This window comes from Lathyrus oleraceus, chromosome 5 (genome assembly GCF_024323335.1).
Source record: "Lathyrus oleraceus cultivar Zhongwan6 chromosome 5, CAAS_Psat_ZW6_1.0, whole genome shotgun sequence".
NCBI lineage: Eukaryota > Viridiplantae > Streptophyta > Magnoliopsida > Fabales > Fabaceae > Lathyrus > Lathyrus oleraceus.
The window spans coordinates 96,713,756-96,727,263 of NC_066583.1; the positions used below are offsets into that span (position 1 = coordinate 96,713,756).

The 13,508-nt window shown below is 35.5% G+C and overlaps 1 non-coding gene across 1 annotated transcript; it reads left to right on the plus strand.

Annotated features, from left to right (window-relative positions):
• The first annotated feature begins 9,022 nt into the window (after nucleotides 1-9,022).
• Nucleotides 9,023-9,094, plus strand: TRNAD-GUC (transfer RNA aspartic acid (anticodon GUC)). Its single transcript has one exon. It is a non-coding gene; the product is annotated as a tRNA-Asp (tRNA).
• The last annotated feature ends 4,414 nt before the right edge of the window (nucleotides 9,095-13,508 follow it).

Consider the following 13,508-nt stretch of genomic DNA (forward strand, 5'->3'; position numbering starts at 1 on the left):
CCCAAGGAAACCCGGCTGGCATAGTTGTTGGTGCGAAGTGGGCGCTGGCCGCAGGCACGGTTGAAGAGGCAATCTCGGAGATCACTGTCCTCTGGGGAGGAGTCGAAGGTGTCGGAGACGACTGGCTCTGGGCAGCCATGAATGACTCCATCAGGGCAGTCAATCTGGCCACTTCCTCCTTAAGTTCACGGTTCTCTTGCTCCAAATGATCCATTAGTCTTGATGCGTTGGCTCGGGTATAGTACCGATGAGTCAGCTTGTCTTCAAAATAAGTGAAGAACACAGAATTAGACCATAGAACAAGAAACCTGGAGAAAAACCTGTGTATGCACATGATGCATGCAATGCTTGTGCATATGATTTGTTTTATTTATCAGAGGAACTTTAAAGCTCTATTTGCAAATTTTGAAAATATTAATCATTTGGACATATATGGAAACATCACATCAATAATATCTGGAAAATATTTTTACACCAAAGAAGTATAGTCTTGGTAACAAAATACAATACAAGAGAGAAGGAAAATGAACATCCTATGGAACCCTAAAAGCAATCATCTAAAGCTCTGGACACTAGAAGATAAGCTACATGAAGCCTCTTCACCTCCCTCTCATAGGCTGCCTCCATATCCGCCTTCTCTTTGGCGAGTCGATCATACTTCCTCTTCCAAAACTTGGAAGACTGAGGAAGCAGAGATGTCAATGCATCATCAAGATCTTCACTAACCTGGTGCTCAAGGAACTCTATCAAAGCATCCTTCTCTCTGATCTGCTGAAGCAACTCTTCTCGTTCACGGATCCAGGCACGTGAACGGTCTTTGTCTCTCAACTTCTCTACTCCTTAGTCAGGGAGGGTTGAAGGCCCAGCCTCAACCAAAGGTGTAGGTCTTGGATACTCGTAAGGCATGAGGTACTCGGAAGCTCTCCTCCTAACCCAAGAGGTATAGGGCTCCAAAGCGATACAGTTCTTTGGACCCAGCTCCTTCCTTCCCTTCTTATGGATCTTGTGCCAAGCGCGGACCATCCTGCCCTTCAAGCCTTGGGGATCTTTACCCTCCTGGAAGAATACACCCTCTAACAGAATGTTATTAGGTTTATCCTTTAGGGGGAACCTAAGCTGACGACGTGCCAAAATAGGGTTGTAGTTAATCCCACCACATGTATCAAGAAGAGGCACATTGGAGAATTCACCACAAGAGTCAATAATTTGCACACCATCATAAACACAGTTATACCAAAAGATATCATCATTAGTGAGAGACATAAGTCTCGTGGACCATCGTAGACATCCTTTGTTCTCCTTGAAGGCGACCGTCTGCGGCAACTGCAATGAGGAACTCAGAAGGGAGACCTTGAATTCCACCTTTGGTAGTCATATGAGCACCAACCAGAGATTCATCTATATGCAACATATCAGCTATCTCTTGAGAAGTAGGAATAATCTCTAAGCCACTGAACGACAACTGGTCTAGAATAGGTATACCCACAAGGTAGGCGTACTCCTCAAGCGTGGGCAAAAGCTGGAAATCCGGAAATGTGAAACAACAGTACAAGGGATCATAAAACTACACCAATACACTCATCAACCTTTCGTCCATTTGAGTAGTCAGAACAGACAGAAGCTTCCCATAACGAGCCTTGAAACCCAAGGGATCTAATACATAGGATGTCAAATTCCTTAACTCTTTCAAGTCTGGTTGTCTGAAACTGTACTTCTTCGTATTCCTTCTTTGTCTTTCCATGTCTGAAAATTTGCAAATAGACCTCTTAAGTTCCTTGAAAATTTTCTTATTATTGATTATATGGATGCAAATGGGTGCATGAATGCATGAATGCAACAATCACACTCAAGGATCAAGCAAAGCACACCAAACAAAGGTCATGGGATGGATCAAGTCATCCTTAATATCAATCATCCATTTTGGTGGATTATGGTTTACACCTTATCAACACCCAAGTTCCATTGATATTAAGGACACAAGAACGGATCAACCATGAATCAAGGGTTTGTTGCAAGTCACGAGCATGGAGTCTCGGTTAAGAACCACCCAAAGGGAGTGTACTAGGGTTTAAACCTGCCAAACATGTTCTACAAGAGGTTCCCATAGTCATCATCCCATCTTTCGGATATTATCGGATAAATGACTACTCGTATTCCAAAAATATTCTCAAGAGAGACTCTTACGAGTGTAATATCGCGTAACAATCGTATCAAATCTTACACTTGAACGACTTTCGCATTACGTCCTAAGAATAGGCCAAGATGGGCTTGGTAAACTAAGGTCCTTGGCTTCTAAGGTCTATATTGGAAAGAGTAATGTCTAACCACAACTACTTATGTGACATTATTGATCCCAACATGACCTCCACCAAGTGAATGGGCTTGCAAGTCAACTTGCTAAGGAATAACTCCACACAAGTCAACAAGACTATGCCTTTCTCCTATCCTAAGTGCACTCGAGTTCGGGTATAGAACTCATCTCACAAAGATCACCAAGCATACAAGGAATTAATATTCAAGCAATTCAATCATTACATACAATACAGTAATCCCAAATTGCACAAAAATATGTCACAAAATAATATACAATACAATACAACAAGTATGAAAAGTAGGCAAAACCCACTAGGCAAATCTCCCCAGCAGAGTCGCCACTTTTCTGTAGCGGGGTATTCGTTACCATTAGAGATATTGACTAAATCCAAGGTAAACCATACAAGTCGAGTCGCCACCGCACTTCTATTTATCCAAAGGAATGGTTAGAAAGCAAACACAAACCTAAAAGTTTTATCGAATCAAAAACTAGTAAAAATCTCAGAGATCGGGGTAAGGGGGTTGGTTATGCAATAGGAAGGTGTTAAGCACCCAAAACATCCTAGGTACTCCTAGGGAGCCCTTTTCACACTTGTTGTAAGGTTGGTATTCTGTGAAAATTTGTTTGTGCAAACATGCTTGAAGAGATGAGAAGAGAATATACAAGTTATTTACATTTTGTGTTTGGATGGATAAACCCATTGCCTACGTACCATCTTAAAAAATATTAGGATCAAAACCTTGTAGTTCGGGGTAAAAATCTCAAAATGAGTTGGTGAATTGATTGGTCCAAAAGCCTTAAGGTCTTTTTTTATCCAAGGGAGAAAACTCAACCTAAAACCACAAATCCACCATGTGAGGATATCTTCAACATGCTACTGAGGGGTTAACCCTATAATAAGCATGGAAGACTCATTGTCCATCACTAAGGATATAGGTGAGTATTATATCTACCTCAAGGATAACTCAAACCTAATAGCTAAAGGTTATGAAAAGTTTTGATTAAGAGAGTGGCCATTGAAACCACAAAAAAGGATTTGAATGAGTTATATTTACCAATGAAAAGTATTTACAAAATATGGTCAAAGTTGACTTAAAGATTCAATTCAAAATTATTGTTATGAAAAGAAAGTTTGAAAATCAAAAGCATAAGGCTTAGGTTTCTAATTTTTAAAAAAGAAGTGTTAAATGTTTGCACAAAAAGTTTTGGCTTGGGTTAGAATGGAGAGAAGAAGAAGAAAGGCTAAAGTCTTAATCATACAAGAGATGAAGGAGAAGAAACAAGACCGCAAATGGAGTTCCTCTCTTGAGATCATATTGATGATCCAAGTAACTCCCATCCTTTGGAATATGCAAGCAAAATAAGTGTAAGCCCAAGCAATCAACATAATCAAACAAGCTCTTAGAAGATCCTCAATGGCTCTTGTATCTTTCACTTTGGATGAACATGGCAATGGTTCTTCAATTTGGCTCAAATAGGATTCACCTAGCACAAAAGCACACAACATCAAAAAGTTCCATGAAGCAAATCAAGAATGGACAAGATTGAGTTTAGAGGTTTGGTCCTTCTAATCCATCTTCCACATTAAGGTGCTTTTACTCCAATTTTGCATAGGGAGTGTCCTAGAAACTAAGTCCATTTGTCCATTTTTACATTTGTTCCACAACAATCAAAACAAAACACAAGCACAATGATATATACACAATTATGTGCTCAAGTGAGCAAAAGGCAAATTGCATTAACATAAACATGTGCTCAAGTGAGCAAAGGAAAAAGCAAATGAATAATATGTACAAGAATAGTAAATTGCATAAATGTAAAGTGCTAGAATTAAATGTTAATGGTTAGTGTTAGAGTTAGTGTGCCATAAGGCAATTTAGCGCTATGTTAAGCAATCGTAATTGGACTTATGTAGAAGTCACAACTATCTGAGGCCGGTCAATAATAATGTAGGCAACAACACAAGTTAGAGGTCTTGATTAGTGAATCAAACTCCAACAACATGCCATGCCAAAAAGAAGATGAGAAATGATCTTGTATTGATTTAGGTTCTTTGCATGATTTAGGAAGCAACCTATCCTTAATGCAAAGCCATTCACTTGATCCATTATCAAGATGAATTATATTTGAATCAAGGAAGGTTAAACCTCCATGTATCAATGCTAACCACCAACCTTTAGCTCATTGATCAAAAAAGAAAAAGAAGAAGAAGAAGAAGAAGATGAAGAATTAAAGTGCATTAATAGAAATGGAATAAGATAATCAACAAGCATTGACCAAAGATAGAGAAGATCAAGGTCAAACAATAGAAAATAGAAGCAAAATGAAGATTAGAAGTCAAGAAACAAATAAATTTTTTTTTGCATTTTTTAATATTAAAATAAAACTTGAATTAAAATAATAAAGAAAGGTCAAACTTCAAACTCACTTCAAATCAACTTTGAAAAGTCCAAGTGAATTATTCCAAATTCAACAAGGTCAAACAAAGTTTGACAAAAAATTTCAGCATTTTTAGAAGTCAGAAACTTTTTTAAATCAATTAAAAATGCATAAAAATAATCTAATTGAACTAAAATCTCAAATAAATCTCAAATCAATTAATAAATTGATGATGATATTATTCATAGATCTATCATCATTCAAAGAGGTTGGAAAAATATTTTTGTATTTTTTGGATATCAAAAACTATTTTAAATGAATTAAAAATAAGCAGAAAAGAGAAAATTACTAAAAAATATCAAATGATAAAATAAAAAATATTAAAAATCATTTTTAGAAAGTAGAAATTAAAAGGAGAAGAATGAAATTGGTCCCATAATTTTTGGACCAATAATGAGAGAGATATGAATTTTTAAAATGAAATGGAATTAAAAGAAATAAAATCAGAAATTTGAAAAAAGAGAAAAAGCGTGGATCGTCTGATGATCTTTCATTAATTGACGTGGATCATCACGTGGCCAAGAAGCGCACGCTCACCATACACGCTAGTCAGCTGAGTAACACATGGCCTTTAATAAAGTCATAACAAAGAATGGATGAGATCAAATCTGGAAACAGAGATGGACGATCCAGATCAAATCTGGGAACCAGACGGTGGCCAGCGCCACCGTCTTCTCCGGCCAAGCTCCGGTCAAGTCAAAAATTGCAGAGATGTAAATGGTAACCAAAAGGCACGATCCAGGCATCAATCGAGAGCTGAGGTGATGTACATCACCACTGTACCACTCAAATCCATTCTAGATCTCTATATTGAGAGAAACCAGAAATGGAAGATCTGTGGGGTTCGTATGAACTTCATGATTTTTGAAAATTGAAAGCACAACAATGTTGCCTATATGTAAAGCACTTCAGATCACACAATAACAATGAGAAATAAGCACTATACAAGTTGATTAGAAGAAAATAACAGTTGAGGTAAATCTTTGATTTGCAAGGCTTTGAGTCACAATTCTTGGATGCTATTGCTTACAGTCCACACTATAGATCAAGGAGAAGAAGGTTTAGGAACTTTAAGATCTGAAAATTGATCAATGAAATCAAAGGTCAGATCTGAAAAATTTGAAGAAAAGTGAGCTAGTTCCTTTAGCGATGGTTGTGGTTTCAATTTAGCAACAATTGGGGCGCCTTTAGGTTGAAGAATTATGAAGCTATGGCATGGTATTTATAGGCAATGCAATGCTGAATGCATGATTTCAAATTTGCATGAATGGAAAGGGCCTCCATGCATGGGCCTGTACGGGCGCATGGAGGGCCCAATTCCAATTGGAATTGAAAGCTAATGCATGATGGAAGCAAAATGGACGTGCAGATTGGATAGTAGTAGCTCATGCAATGCAAATTAAATGATTTTCCATAAATGCACTATTATGTTCAAGCCTTCGAAAATGCTATGCCAAAAATGAAAACACTACCTCATGAGTAATGGTTGGAAAGCTTATTGCATGAGGGTCATTTGTTATGTTGATCAAAACTCCATTTGGGCCTTGGAAATTAATGAAAATTGGACATGAAGTGTAGGGTGCAAAACATACATATGTGATATTTTCAAAATTGGCCAAAGTTCAAGCCCTTCTGTCTCAATTATACAAGCTCCAAATGTCAAAATATTCAACATAAAAGTTGTATATATTTTCAAGTAAATCAATTTGGACTTAAATTTTTCATCATTTGGATTTTTGATGAAGAAGTTATGGGCACTTGAAGTTGGATTTTTTCACATTTCAATGCATTTGGTCCAAACTGACCTATAATGTTTTGCATTATCACATGTATTTATTTTGAGATTTTGAATTTTTTTTCAACATAACATTTGAAGTATAAATCTTAAGCTTTCCAATGAATTTTATCCCATCTCAAAATCATGAAAAATGAATGAGTTATGTTTTTGGGAAGTTAACCCAAAATTAGGGTTTCAGTCAAAATGACCTATAATGTTTTGGAATGGATGATGACCTTCCAAGCTTCAAATCAATTTTTGATGAATATGAAAATTGTTCATATGATCTTTAAGAACATTTTTTCTCTTAGGGTTATCTCCATTTGACAAAAACATCAAAAGTTAGGTCTCAGTGTATTTCAAAATAATCAGATGAATTGACTGATTAACTTCTCAAGTCCACACCTCATATCTTCATGAATTGATGATTGAGGGCACTCATATAAGTTCAAATATGCATGAAATGATGAATGAAAGAACTTCCCTTGATTTCATTTGACCATGGGTTGAGATTGCTTCATGAGCAAGGCATAGTTGATGAACAGATGAATTAGGGTTTCCTTGATAAACAAGTCTCAAACCCCTTGATTTGGTTTGGTCAAAACGATGAATTGAGACACTTGGGAGGCATATTTGATGGATGAGAGCCTTTGGAATCATTGCCATGTTTGCTTTCATCTTCTCTTGGCCATTTCAATGCACATATGATCTCCTAGAAGCCTTTGGACCTTGTGACTTGCTCAAGCTACAAACAAGAGATGTTAGTGACATATTTTTGGTGCTTTTGGTTAGTAAATAAAATGAGAAAAGCAATAATATACAATCAGGCATGCTTGGTGATCTCAAACCAAATCACAAGGGATCCCACCCAAAGGTAAGAGCCAAGATGCTTATGATCCTTGAGGCAATGCAAATGCAATGTTATAATGCCATGAGGGATCTTATGGTCAATATTAGGGTCTTACAGTATCGACTGAGGAAGTCTCGTTATTGAGATTTCTTAATATCCTACATGAGAAAGACCGAGGAAATCCCTATGGAGATTCCTTAATATCCTGTCTACGAACTACTACATCGGCAAGATAAATACTCACATCCTTCACAAATTCCACCTACAATTGGATTTTTCTCACCATCGAAGCATACACTCGATCAAAATTTTTTTCTCACTTACCAATTACACCATTAGATGAGCATCAATTAACACATATTAGAATTTCAATGATATTCTAAGCGAGGACCATTAGAGAAGTTATCCAACAATATTGTTAATCGAAATAATGGCTTTCACACAAGCCCACCGAGTGAATTCCAAAGTAGTATTCGTTGAGTAACTTAGGCCTATTCACTCAGTCATGCCCCACAAGGAGAAACACATCTGATTATCCAAAACGGGATTGAAAATGGACAAATCGGAGAATGTAGGGGTGCTGATACGAGTGACCCATGTTAGGGGACACAACCCGTGTCAGACCCAATAACAAGGAACCCTCTATTTTTATGTGATTTCCACACTTTCGTGTCAATATTCCTGCAAATGACTCTTAGAAGTGGCAGAAAATTCACCAAAGAACCAGGAAACTCTTATAAAGAAAAAGCGAACATCTGATCAGATCAAAAAGAAAATATAAAATTAAAAATCAACGGTTAGATTTCACATTAAAAATACTAGTGAACTCAACAATACTCAAATGCATTTGAGAATAGCACTTCGCCCCTAACATACGAGTCTATGGCCACATGCTTGAAAATCGGCGAAACATCTCAATGATGAAAAAATTATTTAATACGTTTGTTCCCGACTATTTATGCGATTGCCTCATAGCCTTCACGCTTCTCCTTGGAGGCGGTTTGATGATATAAGGCCGGCCTCGATTTCAAAAGTCTTCACTAAATAATAATGTTAGTTATTTATTTATTTTATTTGAAGATTTTTGAATAGTTGAGTTTTATTTATAAAAAAAACTGTGACATGCATATTTTGTAATAATGAGATTATGATTTAATCGAGATTATAATTTTTATTAATTTTTTTAGTGGATTGTTCAAGTATTTAAATTCAAATTTGTTATATTCTTACTGTTTGTCTAATTTTTCCATGGCTAAGAAGAATTATTTATAGTAGTGTTGATGCTATTTTCTTTATTAAAAAAAGTTGATTATAATCCTTAGTTTATTGTTATTATAAGGTAAAATAGGGTAATAGTTGAATTTGGATAATATATTAGTAATGGTTAGTTGAGTTGAGAATGTAAAATAGGGTGGAAGAATGCATAATAGTGATGTAGAGGACAAGGCCATTGGTACTAAGTATTCATTTATTGGAGAGTAGTATTATTTTGATTTGAATGTAACAAACAGTATGATGAAATGAAACAATAAACACACGGATGAGAATAGTTTGGAACACACAGCCACAAACGTGTTATCTTCATCATAGTGGTTAGCATAAAATGTATTAATAATAAACGATAGGAAAAACAAACAAATGAGTCGTTGTAGTATAGTGGTGAGTATTCCCGCCTGTCACGCGGGTGACCCGGGTTCGATCCCCGGCAACGGCGTTTTTCTTTTAATTTCTAAACACGACGTCGTTTAAGGCTTTTTCTTTCTGGATCGTGGGCTGCAGCCAATTAGACCAAGTTATCTGCTCAGGAAATTATTATTATTACTTCTCCTTATTATAATCAAATTATTACTTATTCAATCTAATCTACTCTAATATTTACACTCTTTTAATAATTCATTTTTGTTTTTTTATTTAAATTATAAAATTATTAATTGTTAAATAATTTTTTGTTTTTTATTAAATTCAAACCTTCTTAATTTAGTTCACTAAATATATTAAATAAAATAAATTCGGAATAAATAATTCACATTAAATAGATTGAATTCATCTACTTCTCTCTTTATGTCTAAGTATGATATTAAGACTCCTTTTAATATTTAATATGATAAACCTAATATATAATATTTTATTTCAATTATATTTTAGAATAATAATAATAATTTTAAATACGATCAGCAGTCCTTCTGACTCCTTTGAACTTCCCTTGACCATTGTGCCTGTTCTTCCAGAGAATATTGACTCTCTTTGAAATCAGAGACAACTCATCATCTTCTGAGTCTTCATCAAAACCTTCTGATTCTTCCTTAGCTTGATAAGCTTTTGTCTTCTCAGGCTTAGACTTTAAGACAACAGATTTACCTCACTTATGAGGTTCATCTTCCTCGAGCTTAATCTCGTGGCTTCTTAAAGAACTAACAAGTTCTTTAAGATTGATATTGTTGAGATCCTTTTCCATCTTCAAAGCAGTTACCATAGGTCTCCATTTTTTAGGAAGACTTTTGATAATCTTCTTGATGTGATAAGTTGTAGAGTATCCTTTGTCCAAAACTTTCAGTCCTGCAACAAGCATCTGAAATCTTGAGAGCATGGTCTAAACTGTTTCATCATCCTCCATTCTAAATGCCTCGTATTTTTGGATTAAGGCCAAGGCATTTGTCTCTTTTACTTGATAATTCACCTCATGAGTCATCCTTAGAGAATCGAAAATAGATTTGGCAGAATCTCTGTTTGTTATCTTCTCATACTCAATATAAGAGATAACATTAAGCAATATAGTTCTGGCATTATCGTGATTTTTGAAATATTTCTTATGTTGATCAATCATAGCACTTCTTGCTATATTATTTCCTTCAGCATTAACTAGGTGAACATAGCCATCGACTACAAGATCCCAGAGATCAGCATTGTAACCAAGAAAGAAACTTTCTATTCTATCTTTTCAAGAATCAAATTTCTCACCATCAAAGGTTTGCGGTTTTGCAATATAGTATCTCTTTCATTGTTGTTACCAATATTAGCAGCGTTAGCAGCGACTATTGTTTCTCACACAAACTTGGATCGATACTGAACACAGTGAAGTGTTGATAAAACTTTTATCACAATCAGAAACGGAGCTATGATACTAATTGAAGTTGTGAAAAACACAAGAAATAGGGGTTTGAATTGGGTTTTACAAAACAAAAGCTTTTTACCACCTCAAGAACACCACTTAAAAGTTAATAACAAAGAGATAAAAACACAAGTATTTTTATCCTGGTTCGCTTGAAACTCAAAGCTACTTCAGTCCATCCGCCAAGGTGATTTCTCCTTATACACAAGGACTTAATCCACTATAATCAACTAATTACAATAATCACAAAGAATGACATTCTTTGTCTTCTCAAGGATCCGACTATACCCTAGTCTCCTTAAGGAATCAAACAAACAATTTGAATAATATTTTGTGTATTACAAGTTGTTTCTATACAAGCATATTTTACACAAATGATAAACAAATACTTAAATAAAAACTTGTATATAAAGGATGATAGCTTTTTTTCAAGTTTAGCAGCGCTTCAGCATTCTTGCGTCTCTCGTTGTTTTTCTTCAAGTCTCCAAGTTCTACTTATATAGCATAAGAAAAGGACCGTTGGAGGGTAAAATGGGGAAAGCTCATAGAGCGGCTGTCCATTGTTGGATGGTGAAAGGAGTGATACTGCGTACTGTCCTTCGCCCACAAATTCAGTGATAGGTGTGATGTATAATACTGTCTTTGCCCATAATACCAGGTAGTGGAGAGGACATTTTATTTGTACTATATACTATTTGATCACATGCCCATTTGATCTTATCTTCAAGTTTGTTAGATTCCGATGAAAGTTGATAAAGAATGAAATAAAGAAATGTAAAGCTGGAGTTAGAAACTTCAGAATCTTTGGTCAGAATCTTGACAGTGTCAATAGTCTGGCTTGAGATCTTCAGTATCTTTAGAATCTTCAGAGTCTTCAGAATCTACAGTCAGAACCTTGATAACCTCAATCGTCTAGCTTGAGATCTTCAAAATCTTCAGCTAAGTAACACAACTTCAGAAGCTTGCCATTCTTCAGAAGTTTGGTGATCAGAGTCACTTCCAGAAGTAAGAACTGAGAGAATGTTGCAGCAGTAACATAATGTCTCCTCAGAAGCTTCTCAGGAGTGAATCAACTCAGAAGCAGAAAGAATATTGTAGCAACAACATTGAACATCTTTTAGAACTTCTAATGACTGGCGCATGAGCGGAAATGGAACTCATCATTCAGAAACTGATGACGTTGCACGTCATATACTCAGAATCAAAATTGGATGTTAAAGCTACACAATAACAACCTTTAGGGTACCAAAATTGTTCTCACACAAATACAACATTTTTATCACCAAAAATAAAGGTATAGATGCAGAACCAAATCTTATTCTAACAATCTCCCTCTTTTTGATGATGACAAAACATGTATTTTTATGAACATTTTTGTATAGGGTAATCACAAAAGAATACATCTTACAGAAGCACAAAGCTCCCCCTGAGATGTATAATCCTAAAAAGATAAAATCAGAATGAAAGAACGCTTTCCTGATTAACCTTTTTTGAAGTACCTGAGTGATTTTCAATCAAAATCTGGTTTGTCTTCAGAAGTTGCTTGATGTTGTCCAGAGCACTGGTTTGTTTTTAACGTCAACATTATGTTGAGCTTCACTTTAGAAGCTTGGTTTAATTCTTTTGAAGAAGCTTCAGATCTGGTTATCTTCAGAAGCTTGAATTCAGATTCTCTTGAAATTCTCTTTCAAAGCTAAATTGCCTTTGAAGAGAAAAACTCTTTGAGAAGAACTTTAAGAACCTGGTTAAGAGTTCTTCTTAAGATATTGATTGCCAAGTCTGATTACTATGGAAGTTACACTTCCTCATACTTTGATGCCAAATTTTCCAATTCTTCAGAACTTGATGCCAAGTACCCAATGTTCCAAGTTTAGAACATGGTTATTTTTTTTCGAACTCAGATAGTAGACAATTTCATTAGAAACTGGTAACTTACATTCTAATCTTTGAAACTTCAAAAGAGCTTTTGATGTTTGAACATAACCGTTATGATCTTTGAACTTAACCCTGCAAAATAGTTAACAAACTATTCTTTGAAGTAGTTATTAGCATAAACATTAAGCAATGTTTGGTTCTTAGTTAAAAATTTAGGTATGTCAATAACTCTTCTTACCCTTAGATATGTTTCTCCCCCTTTGTCATCAATCAAAAAGACATAGACAAATAAAATAAAAGATGGAAAGAAAGAAACAAAAACTTTCATTAATCATGCCAAAAGGCATAAAAGATACAATAAAAAAGAAAAACACTTAAAGCATTTTTTTAAAGTGTTAAGGGTTATGAGGAGGAGGCGGTGGAAGTCTGGATAATATCAGCTAAAACATCATTTCCGGTATGTCCAGACGTTCTTTGGCCAGAGCATTATCAACTTTTATCTCATCAATGGTCTTCTGAAGCGCATCAGGAATTTCTCTAGAAGAAGTTCCAGCAGATTGTTGATAAAGAGAAAATTCAGTTTGTTGGTCTTCATAAACAATAAAATGTACACCAGCTTCTTCCATAACACCTTCTGGGTGCCCATAATCTACCTCAGCATCCTGAATAACTTCCTTAATCTCCAGAGCAGGAAGACATAGTGGAGAATTTCTTAACTTCCAGAGTTCCACGAAGGGAACAAACCCATACCGAAAATTTATTTCAGATAAGTCATACCCAAAATCCTTTAGCTTTGAGATTTTGAAATTAATCCACCTTCTGTAGGCTTCTCAAGCATAATCACTTTCAACCGGATTTGTTGAAGAACGAATGATTATCATAGTTTTATGCAGACAACTTCTTGAATCTTACTCAAACTTCCTCAAAATCTTACCAATATTGGGACTAGATTTAGGTGGTTTAGAAGTTCTGACAGAAATGTTTATTATGGTTTCATCAGGATCGGGACCATAAAGAGTTGGAAGTGTATGGAAAATGATCGAGGGTGCCTCTGAATCAGATACTTATGGTTCAGGTTCATAATTGAACATGCCTTCAGGAGTACCCTCAGACATATGGTTTCCAGAATATCTCGAGGGAGATG